The sequence below is a fragment of the Hyla sarda genome, chromosome 9, assembly GCF_029499605.1.
Source record: "Hyla sarda isolate aHylSar1 chromosome 9, aHylSar1.hap1, whole genome shotgun sequence".
Classification (NCBI taxonomy): domain Eukaryota; kingdom Metazoa; phylum Chordata; class Amphibia; order Anura; family Hylidae; genus Hyla; species Hyla sarda.
Window position 1 is genome coordinate 73,935,152 of NC_079197.1, and position 25,206 is coordinate 73,960,357.

At 48.4% G+C, this 25,206-nt stretch overlaps 1 non-coding gene across 1 annotated transcript; it reads right to left on the minus strand.

Moving 5' to 3' along the window:
* Positions 1-9,748: 9,748 nt before the first annotated feature.
* On the minus strand, positions 9,749-9,930 carry LOC130292143 (U2 spliceosomal RNA). Its single transcript, XR_008848089.1, has one exon. It is a non-coding gene; the product is annotated as a U2 spliceosomal RNA (small nuclear RNA).
* Between the last annotated feature and the right edge of the window lie 15,276 nt (positions 9,931-25,206).

Sequence of the window (25,206 nt, forward strand, 5' to 3'; positions counted from 1 at the left end):
TCTTAGACTAAAAGACCTTACGCAGTCCAGATTACACTTAGTCTGCTAAAAGCATATTCCACAGATGTAGATTCCAAAGACTTTTAGCCACTTTGTGACCTAATCTTTTTTTATCCAATAAATAGAAAACATACATCTCACTAAGAGCTAGGCGAACACAATCTTTAGAGGTAATAGTGTCTCTTTTAAAAAGAAGAATATTCCTCGTCTTCCATAGTGCAATTTTAATACAATTTATACTAATCCACAAAACCCGAGACTTCTCCACAGATAAAATATTATAAAATCCATATAAAATAACTTCATGATTTAAAAAATTAAGATCAGAAATGAATTTTAGTAAGGGTCCTATCAAATGCCATATCTCTTGGGCGTAAAAACAGTTCCAAAAAATGTGTAAAACTGTTTCCTCACTAGGACACCCCATTCTCGGGCACTTTGCACTACGACACTGTCACGATTCGGCTTACGGGTTGTGGATCCGCTGTGTCAGCGAGGGATTGGCGTGGACCGTGCTAGTGGACCGGTTCTAAGAGGCTACTGGTTTTCACCAGAGCCCGCCGCAAAGCGGGATGGTCTTGCTGCGGCAGTAGCAACCAGGTCGTATCCACTAGCAACGGCTCAACCTCGCTGACTGCTGAGAAGGCGTGGGACAGAAGGACTAGGCAGAGGCAAGGTCAGACGTAGCAGAAGGTCGGGGGCAGGCAACAAGGTTCGTAGTCAGGATGGATAGCAGAAGTTCAGGTAACACAGGCTTTGGACACACTAAACGCTTTCACTGGCACAAGGCAACAAGATCCGGCAAGGGAGTGCAGGGGCAGTGAGCAGATATAGTCTGGGAGCAGGTGGGAGCCAATTAAGCTAATTGGGCCAGGCACCAATCATTGGTGCACTGGCCCTTTAAGTCTCAGAGAGCTGGCGCGCGCGTGCCCTAGAGAGCGGAGCCGCGCGCGCCAGCACATGACAGCAGAGGACCGGGACGGGTAAGTGACCTGGGATGCGATTCGCGAGCGGGCGCGTCCCGCTGTGCGAATCGCATCCCCGACGGCCATGACAGTGCAGCGCTCCCGGTCAGCGGGACTGACCGGGGCGCTGCGGGGAGAGAGGCGCCGTGAGCGCTCCGGGGAGGAGCGGGGACCCGGAGCGCTAGGCGTAACAGTACCCCCCCCCTTAGGTCTCCCCTTTTCTTTGACCGGTAACTGCCTCCCCTGGGATGAGGACACCGGGAAAGAATAGAGGGTTTCCTCAACGGCAGGCAGTACAGCAGAAGTGGGAATGGGGAGGGAGGGCAGAGGGCGAAGCCTGGCACGGGGCAGTGTGACACCAGGACGGGGGCCATGAGGAGGCACTGAGGTTTGCCTGACGGGACTGGGAGGGGGGGAGAGGCACTTCCTATGGCAGGCAGAGTCCCAGTTCTTGATCTCCCCGGTGGTCCAATCAAGGGTGGGGGAATGAAGCCGGAGCCATGGCAGACCGAGGAGGACCTCAGAGGTACAGTTGGGTAGGACGAAGAGCTCAATCACTTCGCGATGGGGTCCGATACACATCAGGAGGGGTTCTGTGCGGTAACGCAGAGTGCAATCCAGTCTGACTCCATTGACCGCGGAAATGTAGAGCGGCTTGACGAGACGGGTCACCGGGATGCGGAATTTATTCACAAAAGACTCCAAAATAAAATTCCCGGAGGCACCAGAGTCCAAGCAGGCCACGGCTGAGAGGGAGGAGTAGGCTGTAGGAGAAATCCGCACGGGCACCGTGAGACGTGGAGAAGCAGACTTAGAACCAAGAGACGCCACACCCACGTGAGCTGGGTGCGTGCGTGCGTTTCCCAGACGTGGAGGACGGATAGGGCAATCCACCAAGAAATGCTCGGTACTGGCACAGTACAGACAAAGATTTTCTTCCCTACGGCGATTCCTCTCTTCCTGGGTAAGGCGAGAACGATCCACTTGCATGGCCTCCTCGGCGGGAGGCCCAGGCGTAGACTGCAAAGGATGCTGTGGGAGAGGTGCCCATAGATCTAAGTCTTTTTCCTGGCGGAGCTCTTGGTGTCGCTCAGAAAAACGCATGTCAATGCGGGTAGCCAAATGGATGAGTTCTTGGAGGTTGGCAGGAATCTCTCGTGCGGCCAGCACATCCTTGATGCGACTGGATAGGCCTTTTTTAAAGGTCGCGCAGAGAGCCTCGTTATTCCATGATGACTCGGAAGCAAGAGTACGAAATTGGATGGCGTACTCGCCCACTGAAGAAATACCCTGGACCAGGTTCAACAGGGCAGTCTCGGCAGAAGAAGCTCGGGCTGGCTCCTCGAAGACACTCCGGACTTCAGCGAAGAAGGCCTGGACTGTGGCTGTGGCAGGATCATTGCGGTCCCAGAGCGGTGTGGCCCAAGACAAGGCCTTTCCTGAAAGAAGGCTTACTACGAACGCCACCTTAGACCGTTCTGTAGGAAACAAGTCTGACAACATCTCCATATGCAGGGAACACTGAGACAAAAATCCACGGCAGAGTTTAGAGTCCCCATCAAATTTGTCCGGCAGGGACAAGCGGAGGCTAGGAGCGGCCACTCGCTGCGGAGGAGGTGCAGGAGCTGGCGGAGGAGATGGTTGCTGCTGTAGCAGAGGCAGAAGTTGCTGTAACGTGGCGGTCAACTGCGACAGCTGCTGTCCTTGTTGGGCAATTTGCTGCGATTGCTGGGCGACCACCGTGGTAAGGTCAGCGAGACTTGGCAGCGGCACCTCAGCGGGATCCATGGCCGGATCTACTGTCACGATTCGGCTTACGGGTTGTGGATCCGCTGTGTCAGCGAGGGATTGGCGTGGACCGTGCTAGTGGACCGGTTCTAAGAGGCTACTGGTTTTCACCAGAGCCCGCCGCAAAGCGGGATGGTCTTGCTGCGGCAGTAGCAACCAGGTCGTATCCACTAGCAACGGCTCAACCTCGCTGACTGCTGAGAAGGCGTGGGACAGAAGGACTAGGCAGAGGCAAGGTCAGACGTAGCAGAAGGTCGGGGGCAGGCGGCAAGGTTCGTAGTCAGGATGGATAGCAGAAGTTCAGGTAACACAGGCTTTGGACACACTAAACGCTTTCACTGGCACAAGGCAACAAGATCCGGCAAGGGAGTGCAGGGGCAGTGAGCAGATATAGTCTGGGAGCAGGTGGGAGCCAATTAAGCTAATTGGGCCAGGCACCAATCATTGGTGCACTGGCCCTTTAAGTCTCAGAGAGCTGGCGCGCGCGCGCCCTAGAGAGCGGAGCCGCGCGCGCCAGCACATGACAGCAGAGGACCGGGACGGGTAAGTGACCTGGGATGCGATTCGCGAGCGGGCGCGTCCCGCTGTGCGAATCGCATCCCCGACGGCCATGACAGTGCAGCGCTCCGGGGAGGAGCGGGGACCCGGAGCGCTAGGCGTAACAGACACAATCCTCTTCTGTGTTGGAATTCTCTGGTAGGCAAACATTGATGTGCTATCTGCCAGGCCAGATCTTTTAAGTCATTAGATAAGAATCCCATATTCACCATCCTCCAAACTCTTAGAGATTTCTCAGTGGAATAATTAGATATTAACCAAATCTGTTCTATCTTCCTGATTTCAGGAACTAATTTTCGTGCATTACTACAAATTTCTTGACTAAAATTAGCAATGCCATAAACACGAATAATCTTTTCTAAAACCACATAGTGCGCTGGGGGAATAAATAAGATTGGGGACGTTAAAGGTAAGGTTATCCACTTTCTTTTTCTAAAAATGTGACCTGCAGCATATTTTAAAAAATAAGACCAATAACAGTTTCTTTGCAAGCCATTAAAACACATAGAAAAAAAGTGAATATATAAAAACCTTTTTAAATCAGGCACATCCTTACCCCCCAATTTCTTTGTCTTCATCATTACATCTCTCCTGAGTTTATCCATTTTAGACCCCCATAAAAAATGAAAGCAAATCTTGTTTAAAAACTTTAAGGTGCGTTCACTCGGTGGGAAAACCAAGCTTAAATATAGCATGATAGGTAGCAACAAAGCTTTCATTATCAGTACTTTTCTTTCTATTGTTAATTTCCTCATTTTCCAAAAACTTATTTTCTTTTGCACTTTCTCTTTGACGATGGACCAGCTTTCCTCTCCATTATTTTCATTGTCAAAGATGACACCCAAGATTTTGATTTTATCATATTGCACATTCACCTCCGTATTGCCCCAATTCCCTATTGCAAAGCAATCACATTTATTTTTATTTAATTTGAAGCCAGAGCCCTCACAAAAAAATTCTGTCTGTCTGATAGCACGTTTCAGGGATGGTTCATCTGAACATAGAATATTAACATCATCCATGTATGCTATCGTCTTTATGCTCTGTCCTCCACTTCCAGGGATTGGCACTCCTCTAATGAACTTATCTTTTCTCAAAACATTCAACAGAGGTTCTATTGCACATATGAAAAGAATGGGTGATAGGGGGCACCCCTGTTTCACCCCAGACTGTAAACATACCTCTTGGGATAAAAAAACGTTAATTAAAATACGACTAAAACAGTTTTTATATAAAAGTGCAATTTTTCCAACAATAAAATCAGGAAAATTCATTTTCTTTAAAACCAACCATAAAAAATCATGAGAAACACGGTCATAAGCCTTTTGAAAATCCAAGGATAAAATTGCCAATTTCTGATCACATTGTTTCTGATACCATAAAACATCTTTTACAAGGTTTAGATGATCACTTATTTTCCTTCCAGGTACTCCGCATACTTGGTCACCGTGTATAACCTTAGCAATTACCTGCTTGAGCCTATTTGCTAAAATTTTTGCTTAAACCTTATAGTCTGTATTTAGCAGGGTAATAGGCCTCCAATTTTCTAATTTAGAGATGTCTCCTTTTTTAAAAATCAGAGTAACAACACCATCTCTCCAGGACGCAGGTAAAATATCAGATTTAAAAGCACAGTTAAAAATACCTAAAAGATCATCTTTTAAAATGGATCAAAAACACAGATAAAATTCAACTGGCAACCCATCCGAACCAGGTGTTTTACCATTTAAAAAACTCTTAAAAGTGCTTAAAAGTTCAGGTAAAAAGATTTCATCACAAAGGCTCTCTTGGTCAGTTTTGTCAAGTTTTGAATCCAAGGTATCTAAAACATCATTAGTAAAGGAAATATCAATATCTTTTTTATTAAAAAGCTCCTGATAAAATACTTGTGCTTCTCGCAACATCTCTTCATTAGTTATCTTCCCTTCTATTACAGATATCATTTCTTTCTTTCCCACCACCTTCTTAAAAAAGAATCTCGAACACTTTTCATCATTCTCCAGACATTGCACCTTGCTGTTAAAAATCATTTCTTTTCCTTTTTGACTAATGGCATTTTTTATTTCATTCTTTGTCTGAGCAATAACATCAGCCATCTCAAGCCCGGCTTGCTTTAGTTTATAATATGTTTGGATTTTGGTGTTTAACATTTTAAACCATAACTTTTTCTCCTTAGCCTTTTGGATGCCCACACGGATAAAAAACTGTTTAGTCCACTTTTTAACATCCTCCCACCAATCCAAAATATTTTTATATTGGGATTGACACAATCTCCATTTGTTATAAGCAGCAATAAAATAATTTTTTGTTTTCATGTCCTCTAATAAAGTAGTGTTGAGCTTCCAAACGCCTCTGCCTTTCTCTAGGCCAGGTAAAGTTACATGTGCATATAATAACTTATGATCAGAGAAAATATTCGATAAAAGAGAAACATCAACTAGATTAAAACTTTCCGATAAAAAAATAAAATCAATCCTGGATTTGCAGACATTATTTTCCCATGTGTAACCAGGGTCGTCTGGGTATTTTCTCCTCCAGACATCGGTAAAGTTAAAATCTTCAGTCATACTCTTAATCTGTTTCTCTGTTTTATCCACTCTGACATGCACACTTCCACTCTCACGATGATCACCACTCATACAACAATTAAAATCTCCAGCCATTAAAATAGGTGTTGAACCTGGGATAAAAGCCTGAATATCATTAATCAAGTCGGCTCTCTCATTTTTTTCAGGAGAAGCATAGATGTTAAAAAGCTTAATCTCCGAGCCATTGTACTTAATATTAACTAATAGCGCTCTACCAGGTATATTTCTAAGAAGGACAAAACTTGTACATCTGAACCTCTAAACAAGATCCCAACACCTGCAGATCTGTTCAGATTGTCACCCGACCAGACCGATGGTCCCAAAGTCCAGCCACGACAAAGGTCCTCATAATTTGGACTATGTTCAATTCCACATTCTTGTAAAAAGAACAGAGAACAGTCCAAGGTCTCTAAAAAACTAAACAAAGCAGCCCTTCTCGTAGGGCTTTTTAGACCTCTCACATTAAGAGAGGAGCACTTTAAGGAAGCTATTCGCTACTGGAGTTTGAGTCCGATATGAAACCCACAGGTGACTCCGGGCTTTCGAACTCTTTGATATTTTTTGGATCGGACGCTGATCTTATAGAAGGCCCCCATGCATGTTGACTGTCCTCACATTCGTCTGAGCTTTTTTTGACAGGCCGTTTAATGCCAAGTTGTGGCTCATCTCCGAGTTCCTTCTTCCGCTTGATCTCCTTCACGCCAACCTCCATGGCTTCACTGCTCACTAGTGACCCTCCACCGCCAGAACCCTCCACAGAAGGTCTCCCCTCTGTCTCAGGCACAGCAGCAGAAAGGTCCATAAGCTCCGCCACGACATCAGAAGTTACAGCCAGCTTTTCTGAAGGCGCCTCAGACCGCTGGGGTGCTTTCGCAGGTGGTACTTCAGCTTGCACTACACCAACTCTCCCCGCTACACGGTCAGCCCACGATCTAGCTACACTGGAACGGAGACTGCAATCTTTAAAGGCATGGCCTTCTTCACCACAAATGTTGCAGACGATTTTAGCACAGTCCTTAGAAACATGGCCTTCTTGATTGCACCGACCACAGCGAACTGTACTGTCCGTGCAAACTTCCATAGTATGTCCGAATTTCTTACATTTCCTACAAAAAGTAGGCATCTCGGGATAAAACAAATAGCCCTTATCCCGACCGATAGAAAAGTTGGAGGGTGGATGACACAACCCTCCAATGCCAGTAGCATCCTCCTTCATTTTCACAAAAAACTTATGTTTCCCCGTCCATAGGTCTTCTGAATTCATCACCTTATGGGAATACTTAACAGAACTGCAGTATTTCCCCAAAAAGAGCTCAATATGGGACACAGTCACAAAGGGATTGTGCATACACACAACTAGAGGAATATCGCCTCCAGTATACAACACTGTGACCGTGATCCCATCAAGCTCAGCAAGGTCTTGATTGCTTTTCAGCTTCTCAAAAAGATTCTGGCATGCATAAGCAGAGTCCAGAGTTAGGATGAAGCTGCCCTTCCGAGGATCTCTGAGACAGACGATGTTCTCTTTCTTCACCCCAAGAAGCTTGTAGAAAGTTTCTTTCACAAAATAAGAAAGTTGGACAAGTTCTTGCTTGTCTTCATCAACATCAAAGCGAAAGGAAAAACGAATCCGCGTTTCACCGGATGTAAGGTAACAGATGCAAACACCCATCTTGTCGATCGCCTTTTCAGTTCCTCGTAGCAGCCCCCCTTGAAAAAGGTAGGACAAACTCCCAGGATCCTCCTGACCAGACACTTGATCTAGCCAAAAGGCCGAGAAGCAATAACCGTGAAAGGGGCGGGCCCAACAAGGTCCCCTTCATGGGCACTATCACTGCTTGCTGTAAGGGAGGCTGCCAGACAATTTCCCATGCACACTCTGGGCTGGGGGGCAGTCAACCACCAGTACACACAGCAGAACCTAAACCCATACCATTATTACTAAGCAGCAAGACAGGGGCCCATTGCACTCCCATGGGGCCTTTTTAAATGCAATCCATAACCCGGATTTGCCAGGAACCCTTCTTACTCCTCCTACTTGCATGTGACACTGGGCTTAGGATCTGCATAGGAAACACACACACAAGCACACACCTACCTTTGTTGCCTGCAGATGCCTCCTTGGCTGTCCCCAAACGGTATCAAACCAACACCCACGGGAAGCTGTAAGCATAGAGGACATGCCTGCACCCTATTGGACTTACTTGTGTGGGTTAAATCCGGGTTATTTGACAACCTATGGCGGTGATGGTTCTGCTCAGGCAGAGCAGTGCTGATGCTCCTCATAAAGCTGTCGCTGCTGTGAAGGTTCTAGGCGACATCACAATCCCTATGGTTACATACACAACAAAGCTGGGTTGTTGTTGTTTACACTCTGCAAGGCCTGTGGAAGTGAGTGACATCATAGCACTGTAGTTCTAAGGCTTCTAGATGGATGCAACAATCTCCTGTTGCTTCTATGAAGGCCATAATAGACGACATCACCAACCAGCTCCATAGTCACATACACAGCAAAGGTGAGATGTTGTTTACACCTAGTGATGTCAGTGGTATTGAGTGACATCACAGCACAGTGCTAAGGCTCCTGGGCCTGAACACAGCAGCGGCTGCAATATCTCAACGGAGAATACGTTTATATATATGTGTGTGTGCGTGCGTATATATATATATATATATATATATATATATATATATATATTTCTCCGCCGAAATCACTTTTAAACCCATTTCCACCTTTTTTTCCCTTCTCTTCCTCTTACTTTTTTTTCACGTTTTTTCACGTTTTTCTCCTTTTCGCCTCTTTTCTGGGCGTATTATTCTTCTTTTTCTTCTTTTTTTTCGTCTAATGCATACCCTATCAGTGCAGCAATGCTTATTCAATACCGCCAGCAGATGGAGACACTGGGGAATAATTTTCTGAGGATTTATACTGATTTTTCCTGTCTGAATTTGTCGCACAGAAAGTTGCAGGCCAAATATGTGTGACATTTCTGCGACTTTAGCTTCTAGAGCATTTTTACAACATTATACATAGGTGCTGAATACATAAAAAGCGACTGTTCAGCGACAGACAAGTCGCATCGGCTGAAAGTAGGCCAGAATGTCAGTCCATGTTGGAGCAGGTTTAGATACAGTCTAAAGCAAAGATCTCAAAGTCTGTGCACAGAATTTAGCAAGGGCCTTGCACCTTTTCATACATCAGGTAGGTGCACAATAGCATAGCCTAACCCTCTGTACTTTGGTCTATGTTGATGCGGGACATAGACAGCCAGCTGATGACCAATCCATTAGTGCAATGGATGGCCGGAAACATTTGTCTTTGTCTTTGCAATACCACAGAAGCAATGCATGGTCAATGTACAGCAATGACACACCTGTGTGAACAGCCAGGAGACCCCCCATGTTATGTTACATAGTTACATAGTTACATAGTTAGTACGGTCGAAAAAAGACATATGTCCATCAAGTTCAACCAGGGAATTAAGGGGTAGGGGTGTGGCGCGATATTGGGGAAGGGATGAGATTTTATATTTCTTCATAAGCATTAATCTTATTTTGTCAATTAGGAACATTCAGCACCCACCCGCTATAAGGCAGCTGCCTATCATGTCATGCCCTACCTGCACAGGTGTGCTGGCTGCTCAGATGATCCAATTAAGGAGGCCATTTAGTCAGCAGCAGCAGAAGTCCTGTGCCTGGACGCTCCAACAGCGGCCAGACACAAGCAGCAGCAGCACCACCTTTTGTTTTTTGGCTGCAGCAGCAGCAAGGCCCACAGGGCTGGCTAGCTGGCTAGCCAGCAAGCAGGTAGCAATGAAAGTAGGAATCTTTCTTTTTAACCCTGTAAGGGGGTGGTGCACTGTACCCGAAGATACTGCCATATCGGGTCAATGCATAGGGCGACGGAAGCAAGCTTCGAAATCGGCCCCCGTTCTCAAAAATCCATTTAATATATGGTCCCCAGATAGGGGACGTATCAGATATTAAACTGATAAGAACAGATTTTTTTTTTTTTTTTATCTAAAGCCGAGGAACGTGCTTTCGATTCACCCAAAGTGCAAGAAAAAGTGCAAACGTGTTACACTAAAAAAACGTGCACAAAGGATGTGGTCTATCGCAATCCCTTCTCCGATAGGAGAGAGGCCCCCCCCAACAAACCTTACCCTTCGCCTCCGGACCAAAAGGTACCTGCGAGGTTCCAGGTTCGATGCTCAAGGGGGGGACCACAAATGCTCCCGGCATCCCCCTTGGCGTTAGCCAAGGTATCTGCCCGCAGAGCCGATTACGGTAGGTACCCTGCCAAAGCAGGAGTACCCGGGGTGTTTGCAGGGAGGTGCGGAACCTAATGGCCACACACACCTCCCCTAGACCGCCAGGAGGGACACCCAGAAGGGCTACCGCATCCTGACAAATCCTGTGAACACACAACACGCAAAAAGTGACACAGTGAGACAAAAAAGAAATAAATAAGTGAATGTGTGCAGATATACTGCCCGGACATCCGGCTGGATCTAGAAAAATTTCTCTGATCCTAGCCAGAAGGCCGGGAATCAAGAGGTGAGTGCCACAAGGTGAAGAGATTATGGTGCCCGTGCTTCAACTCAGTGAGTCTATCCTCCCAGTGAGTTTCGGCACCTCAGGGTCACCACTCCCCGAGGCACAAAAGTACCTCGGCTCTAGACCCTCTCAGCCTCATGGCGAGACCCGGAGAGAACAGGTCACATCGGGGCAGCCGTCGAGCTGATTCCTCAGAACCAGCCCCGGAAAGCCCTGGTACACCTGCATCCTCCATGCAGCACCCATCCCCACCAGCCCCATACCGGCGTTACTGTACACCGGCATGAAAGACTGATAAGAACAGATTTTTTGATTGAAAGAGCTTTATTTTCCGTTCAGTCATTACAAGTCGTACAATAAATTACAGTCACACAAAGCATGATAGTACAATACACAGCAAAGGTTCCCTAAGCTATACATCGCACACCATGCCACTCTAACATTCAGCTCAATCCTGCAATAGAAAGGCACAAGAGATCAAACAGAAACCAAATAATACAATCTGTGATCGGGGTAGGGGTGTGGGCGACTATGTGGGGGTAGGGAGGGGGCGGATCACAGGGCCAAACTGTTGGGCTGTATCTTCAGGGAGACATGGGAGAAGGAGAGGGGTCTTCACTCCTCTTCTTCCTCATCAACGGCTGAGCTGTCCAAGATGGAATAGTCTCTAAGCAGGTTCTTGATGAACCTGCGGCAGTCCCGGACGGACATGTTTTCCCTGTTGATCACGAGGCGGTTCCTGGCAAGCCACACTGCGTCCTTAAAACAGTTCATAAGGCGCCAGGCCTCCTGGATGGCCTCCACGTCGTGGGTCCCAGGGAACAGGCCGTAAAGCACCGAATGGTACGATAGGCAGCTCCTGGGCACTGAGTCTCTGAATTCATGTTCTAGGGCATCCAACAGACCCTGTGCAAAGGGGCACTGCCAAAACACGTGGAAAGATGTTTCCTTCACGTAGGGGCAACGGGGGCAGTACCGGGTCTTGCACAGGTTGCGGGCATGCATGAATGACCTGAGAGAGAGACCTCCCATGACGGCCATCCACGACAAGTCCTTGTGTCCATTGGTAAGCCGCTTTGAGGCCACATTGTTCCAAACTGTCTCTGCAGTGGCTGCGGGGAGTCCCGGAACCAGCTCGGTCAAGTCCTTAGCTCGGATGAGCTTGTGGATTGTCTTCGGCTTCCATAGGTCGGGTTTCAGTCCTTCCAGCTGGTGCTCCCTCACAAACCGGACAACATCCCCATAGAACCAGGGAGTGTTCCAGTTGTAAGGGATGGAGCTGTCCCACTTGTCCCAGCCCAGCTGTCTCCAGAGGGGCATGAGAAGCAAGCGAGACATGGACCTGCCCGCTGAGCCAGTCTTTTCAACAAGAGTCCGCTGCACCGTGACACATGCAAAGGAGGCCCTCAGCAGAGCGGGGATGTCGGGTATTCCCTTCCCACCCTTGCGGGGTTCCTTGTACATCACGGTCCTCTTGACTCTGTCCATTTTGCCCCAGACGAAGCCAAACACTGTCCGGGTGATGGCCTTGCAAACGGTGGTATGGGGAGGCCAGGCCTGTGCGGTATATTGGAGCACAGGCAAAACTTCACTCCGCAGGACAAGTGCCTTGCCTTCCATCGTGAGCTTTCTGGAGCTCCACAGTCCGATCTTCAAGTTTATCCTTCCTAGTCGGTCTTGCCAAGACTTAAGGGCCGCTCCTTCCTTCCCGAACCAGACTCCAAGAATTTGAATGAAGTCCGGCTTAACAGTAAAGGGGAAGGGGGCGGAAGAAGCCAGGTGCCATTCCCCGAAGAGCATGGCCTCCGACTTCCCGCAGTTGACTTTTGCCCCCGAAGCTCTGCCAAAGTCCTCGCAGGTCTGGACGAGTGCAGTCACCGAACGCTGGTCAGCACAGAAGACGGTCACGTCGTCCATGTAGAGCGAGCACTTGACCTCGTGGCGATCTGGTCCTGGTGCGGTGATCCCTCTGATCTCTCCATTCTGCCGGATAGTCTCAGCGAAGAGCTCTATAACACAAACAAAAAGGAGAGGTGAAAGAGGGCAGCCTTGTCTAACCCCTGAAAGAATAGAAAAGGGGTCAGTCTTCCAGCCGTTCACCAACACCGTGCTGTAAATGTCAAAATACATAACGTTAACAAAAGAGCAAAACATCTTCCCCAGACCCAGCCTGCGCAAAACCCTGTCCATGAATGCGTGGGAGACACGGTCGAACGCCTTCTCCTGATCTAAGCTGACCAGGGCGGCGCGGCCCCCGCGGTCCTGGATGTAATGGACCGTGTCTCTCACAAGGGCAAGGCTGTCAGCAATCCTGCGGCCAGGAATGCTGCAGGTCTGGTCCGGATGGACGATCTGCCCCATGACAGGTTTCAGCCTGTTGGCCAGCACCTTGGCGAGGATCTTGTAGTCCACGTTCAGGAGAGAGATGGGACGCCAGTTTTTCAGGTCACATCTCTCCCCCTTCCGCTTATACAAGATCGTGATCATCCCTTCCCTCAACGACGGAGGCATTCTGCCCCCAACCACCATCTCCTCGTACACCTCCAACAGGTCCGGACAGATCAGGTCACCCAGCGCTACGTAGAGCTCGGCCGGGAGACCGTCACTGCCTGGGGTCCTGCCGGGCTTAAAGGATTTAGCGGCAGAGAGCAGCTCCCCCACCGTCAAGGGATCGTCCATAGCCGCCGCACCTGCGGGATCAACAACGTTAGTGACACCTGACAGGAACCTCTCGGCGGCTTCGGGGTCGGATGACTTGGGGGCGTAGAGGTTGCTGTAGAAGTCGTGGACGACCCCCATCACTTCCTCCTTGCCGCTCCTCATGTGTCCGGTCTCATCTCGTAGCTCAGTCAGGGGCGTGTGGCCGGCATGGAGCTTCCTGAAAAAGAAAGAGTTACATTTCTCACCCTTCTCCAGGTTCTCCACCTTGGAACGAAAGACGATTCGCTTGGATTCCTCCTTAAAGTGCCTTTTCAAGCTCTTTTTGGTCTCCTCCAGCTCCTCCCTGACGTCCCAGCCACACTGGAGCAGGTCCTGAAGGGACCGCAGCTCGCGCTGCAGTTTCCTGAAGTCCCACTTCTTCGCACACGCCTGTTGTCTGCCTTTTGCCTGAAAGAAACAACGGAATTCGACTTTAACATATTCCCACCAATCGCTGATGCACTTGAACAGACATTTGTCATTTCGCCATACAAGGTACGCATCCCTAAGTTCTTCCCTGACCTCCCCCTGCTCCAACAGGGCACAATTCAACTTCCAGGAGCCTGGGCCAGGTGGGAATCCATGGCCCAGAGTCCCCCGGAATCGAATGGCCCTGTGATCAGAGAAGAAGCAGGGGACCATAGAGTACGACACCTTTCTGACTGCTCTCGAAGTGAAGATGAAGTCTATCCGAGAACAGAGCGAGCCATCGGGGCGGCTCCATGTATAGTTTACGGAGCCATTCCCGATGGACCCAACAACGTCCTGCAAGGATGCCTCCGTCACCATCTCAATCAGCAGTTTAGACGTCACGTCCAGGTTGGCGGATGTGCCAGAACTGCGCCCGTCCACCTCAATGGGGCAGTTGAAGTCACCACCCAACACTACTGCCCTAGTGGTGGCGAGTTCAGCCCGCAGGGCCTGGAGAACCTCCAGTCGGACATCCCTCTCAGGGGAGGCATACACGTTGATGAGCCGCACGGGCTCACCCGCCCAGGAACCGTCTGCGACAAGAAGTCTGCCACAGACGAGCTCCCGGACGGAATCAAGTGCAAAGTTACCCCCCCCTGATCAGGATGGCCACCCCCGCAGACCTATTTTTGCCCCCACCAGACCAGTAGGAAGGGCCGTGAGGCCACTGCCTGGCCAGATGGTTGTAAGACCTAGAAGCAGACAAAGCACATTCCTGCAACATGTAAACATCACACCTCTGGGAATCTAAGAACGTAAGAACAGTCTGAAATCTAAACCAAGCTCTAATACTCCTCACATTAATGCACAAGATGTTGAGATCAGCCATGGGAATAAAAAGAGAGGTTAGTTCTGATACTAGTTACCAGTCTGGTCGGACGGGTCCTCTTCTCTGGCGCCTGTCGGCTCGTGTGGCTTCTCGTAGCGCCCTTCCAAGAACTCGTCGTAGACCGTGTTGGACGGAGTGTCCAGGATTTTCTTGACCTCTTTGTCCTGCAGCAGCTCCTCCATAGATTGAGCTTGGACTGGCTCTGCTTGGACCTGCTCCACTTGGGCCTGCTCCATCACCTCCTCTCCTTCTGAAGCTTCAAGGCTCTCGCAGACCTGCTCCATCTCCTCCTCCTCATCTGAAGCTTGAGGGGTCTTGCAGGTCTCGATTATCTTTCTTTTGTGGGACTCTTCTGATGCGTTGTCCCTTCCTTTCCTCTTCCTCTGTATGGTACCTGGGGGAGGAATCACAGGAAAGTCCTCCGAAGGGCGGGCACCAGCAGCTGGAGGGGGGTTAGGTGCTGCTGGGCCAGGAGAGAAAGGAGGCTGGGTGGGGCGGGGGGCAGGAGAGAGTGCCCGGGCAGGGGAGGACGGGGCAGGGGTGGGCCGGGCAAAGGAGGACGGGGCAGGGGTGGGCCGGGCAGGGGAGGACGGGGCAGGGGTGGGCCGGGGTGGGGTACGGGGGGGCAGGGGTGGGGCGGGATGGGGCAGGAGGGGCAGGGGTGGGATGGGATGGGGCAGGAGGGGCAGGGGTGGGACGGGATGGGGCAGGGGTGGGACGGGATGGGGCAGGGGTGGGGCGGGATGGGGCAGGAGATGGGGCGGGAGGGGCAGGGGATGGGGCGGGACAGGGGATGGGGTGGTGGCTTTCGCCTTCTTACCCTCCTTGGTCGGCTTGGCCATCCGTGGTGTTGGCTCCGGAGCTGGGGCTGGCTTCGGTGCTCTCGCTGCCATGGGCTGCCAGTCCGCAGAGGTTGCAGGTCTTGCTCTTGGGGCAGTCCTTGGTCGTGTGACCTGTCACACGGCAATACCTGCAGGCATCCTCCGTACAGTCCTTGCCCTCGTGGCCCATCTTGCCACATCTCCTGCAGGTCTGCGGCATGTCCGGGTAGAAGATAAGTCCTGTGGAGTTGCCCAAGGAAAATGTCGTTGGCAGGTGCTGTAGTCCGTCTGGAGAAGCAGGGTTCTTGTTGAGTCTGACGACCACAGACCACTTGCAGGTCCAGTATCCGAGTGAGTTCAGGATGCGGGTGGGCTCCCTCACCACGGTGCAGAAGCGCTTCAGGAAGGTCGAGATGTCAGTGCCTGGGGTGTGTGGGTTCCGCATTGAGACCGTCACCCGCCTCTCCTCTCTTTGAATAAGGCAGTTGCCCACAAAGCGAGAGAAAGGGGATTCGGGACTCGCCGCTTTCACCACCTCCCAGTATCTTCTACAGGTCCCAATGGTGGCAAAGGTGATGTAGAAGATTCCCGAAAAGAAGGTTGCTATTCCCAGGGTGTCAGCCGTGGGGAAGCCTTGATCCGCCAGCATCTTCTTGCAGAACACGTCGTGGGACATGTCCGGCACCCTTCCGTCCACGGGCTTGAGCTTCAAGGCAACAGTCTGCCTCATCCAGGGCTCCAGGGTTGGAGCTTCCAGGTTAGGAATTCTGCCGCCCTTCTGCCTTGCCGTGGTGGAGGTTGAAGCTTGCTGTGGTTGGGGCTGGACCTCCAGGCCTTGCCCTGCAGCCTCCTGGGTGGACCTGCTGGTTGAGGCCATGGCTTCTTCCAGCAGGCTCTTTTCCGCTTCCTTGCTTGCTTGTGGAGAGAGGCTTCGCAAAGTCTTCTTTCCAAGGTGGGAGGAGCTATGCAGATCCGGTCCCGGTGAGAGGAGCTATGCAAATCCTTCTCCAGAGGCAGCGAGGTTCTTCGAAAAGATTCTGCGCCGCCTTCCTCTTCGCCGCTGTTCCGGAATTCACCGCCGATTCCCTTCTTCCAGGTTCTTCGTCGGCTTCTTCCGGAGCTGCAGTCTTCAAGATCTTCTCCTTCTTCAGATGTTCCGAGGCAGGCAGGAGACGATCTTCAGGTGGTATGCTCTAGAGAAATGCGGTTCTAATAAGAACGAAAAGTACTGCAATCGTACTACGCAAAATCTCTACCACAATGCTTGGAGTTCTTCAGACCGTAGCGATCATGGTATCTCCCCTGCCAGGTACTACACTTGATCTTATTATTATTTTTTTTTAAAGCCGAGGAACGTGCTTTCGATTCACCCAAAGTGCAAGAAAAAGTGCAAACGTGTTACACTAAAAAAACGTGCACAAAGGATGCGGTCTATCGCAAGCCCTTCTCCGATAGGAGAGAGGCCCCCCAACAAACCTTACCCTTCGCCTCCGGACCAAAAGGTACCTGCGAGGTTCCAGGTTCAATGTCCCTTTTCGCCGAAGCTACTAGGGGACCACAAATGCTCCCGGCATCCCCCTTGGCGTTAGCCAAGGTATCTGCCCGCAGAGCCGATTACGGTAGGTACCCTGCCAAAGCAGGAGTACCCGGGGTGTTTGCAGGGAGGTGCGGAACCTAATGGCCACACACACACCTCCCCTAGACCGCCAGGAGGGACACCCAGAAGGGCTACCGCATCCTGACAAATCCTGTGAACACACAACACGCAAAAAGTGACACAGTGAGACAAAAAAGAAATAAATAAGTGAATGTGTGCAGATATACTGCCCAGACATCCGGCCGGATCTATAAAAATTTCTCTGATCCTAGCCAGAAGGCCGGGAATCAAGAGGTGAGTGCCACAAGGTGAAGAGATTATGGTGCCCGTGCTTCAACTCAGTGAGTCTATCCTCCCAGTGAGTTTCGGCACCTCGGGGTCACCACTCCCCGAGGCACAAAAGTACCTCGGCTCTAGACCCTCTCAGCCTCATGGCGAGACCCGGAGGGAACAGGTCACATCGGGGCAGCCGTCGAGCTGATTCCTCAGAACCAGCCCCGGAAAGCCCTGGTACACCTGCATCCTCCATGCAGCACCCAGCCCCATTTTTTGATTGAAAGAGCTTTATTTTCCGTTCAGTCATTACAAGTCGTACAATAAATTACAGTCACACAAAGCATGATAGTACAATACACAGCAAAGGTTCCCTAAGCTATACATCGCACACCATGCTACTCTAACATTCAGCTCAATCCTGCAATATAAAGGCACAAGAGATCAAACAAAAACCAAATAATACAATCTGTGATCGGGGTAGGGGTGTGGGCGACTATGTGGGGGTAGGGAGGGGGCGGATCACAGGGCCAAACTGTTGGGCTGTATCTTCAGGGAGACATGGGAGAAGGAGAGGGGTCTTCACTCCTCTTCTTCCTCATCAACGGCCGAGCTGTCCAAGATGGAATAGTCTCTAAGCAGGTTCTTGATGAACCTGCGGCAGTCCCGGACGGACATGTTTTCCCTGTTGATCACGAGGCGGTTCCTGGCAAGCCACACTGCGTCCTTAAAACAGTTCATAAGGCGCCAGGCCTCCTGGATGGCCTCCACGTCGTGGGTCCCAGGGAACAGGCCGTAAAGCACCGAATGGTACGATAGGCAGATCCTGGGCACTGAGTCTCTGAGTTCCTGTTCTAGGGCGTCCAACAGACCCTGTGCAAAGGGGCACTGCCAAAACACGTGGAAAGATGTTTCCTCCACGTAGGGGCAACGGGGGCAGTACCGGGTCTTGCACAGGTTGCGGGCATGCATGAATGACCTGAGAGAGAGACCTCCCATGACGGCCATCCACGACAAGTCCTTGTGTCCATTGGTAAGCCGCTTTGAGGCCACATTGTTCCAAACTGTCTCTGCAGTGGCTGCGGGGAGTCCCGGAACCAGCTCGGTCGAGTCCTTAGCTCGGATGAGCTTGTGGATTGTCTTTGGCTTCCATAGGTCTGGTTTCAGTCCTTCCAGCTGGTGCTCCCTCACAAACCGGACAACATCCCCATAGAACCAGGGAGTGTTCCAGTTGTAAGGGATGGAGCTGTCCCACTTGTCCCAGCCCAGCTGTCTCCAGAGGGGCATGAGAAGCAAGCGAGACATGGACCTGCCCGCTGAGCCAGTCTTTTCTACAAGAGTCCGCTGCACCGTGACACATGCAAAGGAGGCCCTCAGCAGAGCGGGGATGTCGGGTATTCCCTTCCCACCCTTGCGGGGTTCCTTGTACATCACGGTCCTCTTGACTCTGTCCATTTTGCCCCAGACGAAGCCAAACACTGTCCGGGTGATGGCCTTGCAAACGGTGGTATGGGGAGGCCAGGCCTGTGCGGTATATTGGAGCACAGGCAAAACTTCACTCCGCAGGACAAGTGCCTTGCCTTCCATCGTGAGCTTTCTGGAGCTCCACAGTCCGATCTTCGAGTTTATCCTTCCTAGTCGGTCTTGCCAAGACTTAAGGGCCGCTCCTTCCTTCCCGAACCAGACTCCAAGAATTTGAATGAAGTCCGGCTTAATAGTAAAGGGGAAGGGGGCGGAAGAAGCCAGGTGCCATTCCCCGAAGAGCATGGCCTCCGACTTCCCGCAGTTGACTTTTGCCCCCGAAGCTCTGCCGAAGTCCTCGCAGGTCTGGACGAGTGCAGTCACCGAACGCTGGTCAGCGCAGAAGACGGTCACGTCGTCCATGTAGAGCGAGCACTTGACCTCGTGGCGATCTGGTCCTGGTGCGGTGATCCCTCTGATCTCTCCATTCTGCCGGATAGTCTCAGCGAAGAGCTCTATAACACAAACAAAAAGGAGAGGTGAAAGAGGGCAGCCTTGTCTAACCCCTGAAAGAATAGGAAAGGGGTCAGTCTTCCAGCCGTTCACCAACACCGTGCTGTAAATGTCAAAATACATAACGTTAACAAAAGAGCAAAACATCTTCCCCAGACCCAGCCTGCGCAAAACCCTGTCCATGAATGCGTGGGAGACACGGTCGAACGCCTTCTCCTGATCTAAGCTGACCAGGGCGGCGCGGCCCCCGCGGTCCTGGATGTAATGGACCGTGTCTCTCACAAGGGCAAGGCTGTCGGCAATCCTGCGGCCAGGAATGCTGCAGGTCTGGTCCGGATGGACGATCTGCCCCATGACAGGTTTCAGCCTGTTGGCCAGCACCTTGGCGAGGATCTTGTAGTCCACGTTCAGGAGAGAGATGGGACGCCAGTTTTTCAGGTCACATCTCTCCCCCTTCCGCTTATACAAGATCGTGATCATCCCTTCCCTCAACGACGGAGGCATTCTGTCCCCCACCACCATCTCCTCGTACACCTCCAACAGGTCCGGACAGATCAGGTCACCCAGCGCTACGTAGAGCTCGGCCGGGAGACCGTCACTGCCCGGGGTCCTGCCGGGCTTAAAGGATTTAGCGGCAGAGAGCAGCTCCCCCACCGTCAAGGGATCGTCCATAGCCGCCGCACCTGCGGGATCAACAACGTTAGTGACACCTGACAGGAACCTCTCGGCGGCTTCGGGGTCGGATGACTTGGGGGCGTAGAGGTTGCTGTAGAAGTCGTGGACGACCCCCATCACTTCCTCCTTGCCGCTCCTCATGTGTCCGGTCTCATCTCGTAGCTCAGTCAGGGGCGTGTGGCCGGCATGGAGCTTCCTGAAAAAGAAAGAGTTACATTTCTCACCCTTCTCCAGGTTCTCCACCTTGGAACGAAAGACGATTCGCTTGGATTCCTCCTCAAAGTGCCTTTTCAAGCTCTTTTTGGTCTCCTCCAGCTCCTCCCTGACGTCCCAGCCACACTGGAGCAGGTCCTGCAGGGACCGCAGCTCGCGCTGCAGTTTCCTCAAGTCCCACTTCTTCGCACACGCCTGTTGTCTGCCTTTTGCCTGAAAGAAACAACGGAATTCGACTTTAACATATTCCCATACCCCAGCCCCATACCGGCGTTACTGTACACCGGCATGAAAGACTGATAAGAACAGATTTTTTTTTTTTTTTCCCATTTCCTTAGTTACAGACTATTGTTTGAACGATCATCAGGTCTCCTACAAGGACTCGTCACTTAAAACAATGTCTGAAAAAACATCATGCGGAAAGACAAAAAAAAGGGAACCGAGGGTCAAGAACTTAAAACCAAAAGGTGAAAGCTGAAGGAAAACAAAAACATTTAAAAAACAAAACATAAACTGGTCAGACTTACAGTTTCCACCATTGGGTATATTTCCAGATCTTTTCAGCATTGTCTTCTCCCATTCTCTTCTTATCTAATAAATATGCAATAAAAAGTCTTCCGAGCAACAACCTCCTACATTCACTTGGAGAAATGGAAACGTTTTTTAAAACAAGCAAATTCCTGGAGTCCCATAAAACTTCTTTAAATACAGAAAAAAATATCCAAGTAACACGTGCATCATTCTTCATGTTAAAGTCCTGACCGATAAAAATTTTCTCAAAAGTAAAATCATTAAAACCCATAAGTGCAATAAAAAATCTTGTTAAAAGCCTAAAAACTTCCTTGGCATAAAAACAGTCCCACCACAAATGTACAATATCTTCTTTACCTCCACAACCCTCTCTTGGACACTGTTCACTCACTCTTATTCCACTTCCTCTTAAAAACACTCGAGTTGGGAGGCAACCATGGTAAGACATCCATACCACATCTTTTTGTCTATTTGATAAACCAAAGGAATTAAAAAGGCTCCAAATCTTAACTGACTGTGCAATATTACAGAATGGTACTTCATTAAATTTTTCACTCTTTCTCAACTCATATTCTATTTTCTTCTTTTCAGGTTTCCCCAAGGAGCTCAAATTAAACTGATCATTGAAAGACCGAAGAACCACATAAAAGGTAGGTATAATCAGCGCCATTGGTTTCCTCAGATCCCTCTCACACCAGCCCCACTTAGAAAACAACCATCCTGCTAAATATTTACACATATCAGCTGTTTTACTATTGCACTGGATCGTCTTGAAAATTAAAAGAAAATAGTGTAACTTTAAAAACAAATCAATATTTGGAAAGTCATATCCACCATTCTTTACAGTACTCATTACCTTCTCTCTTTTCATTTTTTCCATTTTGGATCCCCAAAAGAAAACAAAAAGTCTTCTTGTTGTCTTCCTCATCCAAAGCTTACCAGGTGGAAAAACCATCGCAGTATATAAAAGTAAAGGTAAAATCACAGTCTTAATAACAAGTACTTTCCCTTTAAGGGATAAACTCCTCAATTTCCAAAAATTCAATTTCTTTTCAATTTTACTGTCCAGCTTGTTGTAAGTCTCTGTCCCTTTAAGATTCTTTTCAAAAATGACCCCTAAAACTTCCACATTCTCCTTTATCTCTACTCCATCCACCAACACATCTTCGCATTTCCCAGAATTCACCAAATGACATTTGCCCCAGTTTACACACATTCCGGCCACACAGCAAAAAATTTGAATATGCAAATTCACTCTATTCAAATCTGCTTTTGAAGTACATGTAAACACAACATCATCCATGTAGCTTAAAACCTTAAGATCACTCCCACCACTGCCAGGTATAAAAACTCCTTTAACACATTTGTCTTTCTGAACATTCTTTAACAAGGCCTCTATTACACAGATGAAAAGGATTGGGGAGAGTGGGCAACCTTGCCGAACCCCTGATAAAATCTTAAAGGCAGGACCAACATGGCCATTCATTAAAACTTGTCCAGTAACACCATTATATAACCCTTTAATAACATGTAATAACTTCATTGGGATCCCCATATGTTTTAGGGCCGTAAACATAAATTTGTGTGCGACTTTATCATAGGCCTTCTCGAAATCCACTGACTCGACAAAAAGAGGCACCTTATTAAAATTACAATAATAAATAACATCCCTTAAAATCAATAAATTATGAGTAATTCTTCTCCCGGGTACAGCACATACTTGGTAATTATCTACCATATGGCCAATAATATTCCTAAGCCTGTTTGCAACAATTTTAGCAATAATTTTATAGTCACTGTTTAACAATGAAATTGGTCTCCAATTTTTTATATCACGTTCGTCACCTTTCTTATGTATTAGTGTGATAATTCCCTACTTCATTGAATCAGCTAAAATCCCAAACTTAAAAACATATTGCACAACCCGAGTAAAAACATCTTTTAAAAGAGGCCAAAATACAACATAAAACTCAGCTGGAAGGCCGTCACTACCAGGGGTTTTACCTTTTGCCATTCCATTCAGCGCCATTCTAATTTCATTTTCACTAACATCTTCCACCAAAAAAACCTTCTCCTCATCTGGAATTTGATCCTCTAAAACGTTACAGTAGTCTTCCATTTCATTAATAGCAGCTTTACTTTCATTACTAAAAAGTGTTTCATAAAATTTACAAACCTCCTCCTCCATCTCCCTACCAACCACCTCACCACTTGAGGTTAAAACCGACTTAAATACCCCCTTTGGCTTAAAACACTTTTTAAAAAAATATCGACTACATTGTTCATTCTCCTCCAAATGTTGCACCTTAGCCCTGTAAACAATATTCCTTCCTCTTTCCTTCAACCTTGTCTTCATCTCTTCCTTAATTTCACAAATTTCAGCATCCACCTCTAGACCAGCGTTCTTAAACTTAAAGAGAGTCTCCAACTGTGAAACTAAAGTCTCATCTCTCCGCCTCTTCTCCTGTGCTCTCTTAATGCAAACAGACTTAAAATAACCAGCAAAGTTCACTTTAGCCCAATCCCACCAGTCTAAAATATTTTTAAAACAGTCTTGTTTAGCAGCACAGGATAAAAATATATTTTTAAAACCTGCCATTACCTCCTCTTCTTCAAGTAAACTCACATTCAACTTCCAGAGTCCCCTACCAAAGGCAATGGACTCTGAGATGCTTATTTCAGCAGATAAAATTTTATGATCTGAGAAAATCGACATCATCTGATTACACCGGGCCACCTTCATCCCTTCAGACACAAAAATATAATCTATCCGGGATTTACAGTGACCACTATCCGATACATATGTATATCTATCATCAGTGTCAATCATCAGTCCAGCATCTATATAGTGTAAGTCTTGTACTAATTGATTTAAAGCATTAGAGGTAATGTCAGTTCGGACTTCAGCAGCACTCTCACGGTCATTAACAGTACGCATACAGTTAAAATCACCAGCCACTATAGTACTTTCCCGACCAGGGATAAAAAACTTTAGGACTCTAAAAAAACCAACCACTCTTTCTTCTCTGCTGGGGCATATACGTTAAAAACTCTAATCCTCTGGTCTAAAAACTCAAAGTTTAAAACCATGCAACGGCCGGGTATTAAAATCTGGCAATTTAAAACTTTGATATTATTATTTTTGATTAAAAAACCAACTCCTTCATTCTTGTTATCCGTACTAGTTGACCAAAAAGATTGTCCCATCCTCCACTCATCAGCATAAGGTGCAGATTTAATTGCACACTCCTGTAAACATATTATATCAGCTCTCACATTCTCCAACACCTCAAAAATAGCAGCTCTTCTTACTTCTGATCCAATACTCCTGACATTAAGGGTTGTTATGATAAGAGTCATAAAAACTAAAATGAATAAAATCAAAACTTTAATATCCATCATAGTTAAAAATTACTGCTCTGACTCTCAACTTTCCTTAAAACATTTTCATAACAATCAGGCGACCCTGGATCAGAATCCCTGTCCATTTCAACTCCTCTTCCAACCACTGGGTCCTCTTGATCCCCAGTCCAACTTCCTTTTTTACTTCTTTTACTTTCCACCCCCACCTCATCCTCCTCATCACTGCTGACAAATCTCTGAGCAGGTGTAAGGGACTTCTCAGGTGACTGCACATTTTCTTGGAATTCCATTCCCTCCTCCTCCCCCACAACAGGGTCTGGACATTCCACATCACCACTCATGCTTCCACAAGGAAACACATCTCCATACACAGTTTCAATCTTCTTGACCTCCACGCCCTTTGCACATGTTACTTCACTTGTGGAGACCACTTTCTTATACTCCTGTTCAACCACCACACTTGTCTCCACAAAAGCCTCTTTAATCACATCCACCTGAGCAACAACATTTTTAACAATCGTACCACCTGCGCTCCTCCCGACTTCACATTCCCCCTCCACATTAGATTTTTCACCTCCATCCACACCTCCATCCACACCTCCATCCACACCTCCATCCACACCTCCATCCACACCTGTGGCTTCTGAAAAAGACCTCCTTCCCATTCCCTGTTCATTGCTCTGTCCACCTTTACTTCCAGCCGCATCAGCATAACTCCTTCTCTTGTACCATAAGTGACATCCTCTTGCCAAATGGGAATTACTCCCACAAATATCACAAGTCTTTTCCTCAACGCAAAAACTTGTTTCATGCCCAGTCTTGCCACAGTTCCTACAAACAACACCCTTCACAGGACATGCGTCCTGCACGTGGCCATATGCTTGACATTTGCGGCAAAACTGAAGCTGCCCCTCATAAAAACAAAAACCACGCTCTCCTCCAATGGAAAAAACTTGAGGAATACTCTTAATTCCCTCCTCCATAGACTCATCCTTCTTGAACTTCACAACATATTTCCTTTTACAGTTAAAAAAACCATGTCTGTTCTTTAGTTTTCCAAAAAACTTCACTTCTTCACAATAACGATAAAGAAAATTTGTTACCATTGAGTCTGTAACTTTGGGATTGTACATATGTACGATGATCACTTTCTCCGTACTCAGAAACAAAGGCTCTACTTTAACTTTCCCCATAATATCCGGCTCATTCTTTCTCTTCATTCCTTCCAGGTCCTTGTAGACCCTCTGACAAATCTCGGAATTAACAAATGTGACATCATAAATACCCTGTCTAGGGAAATCTT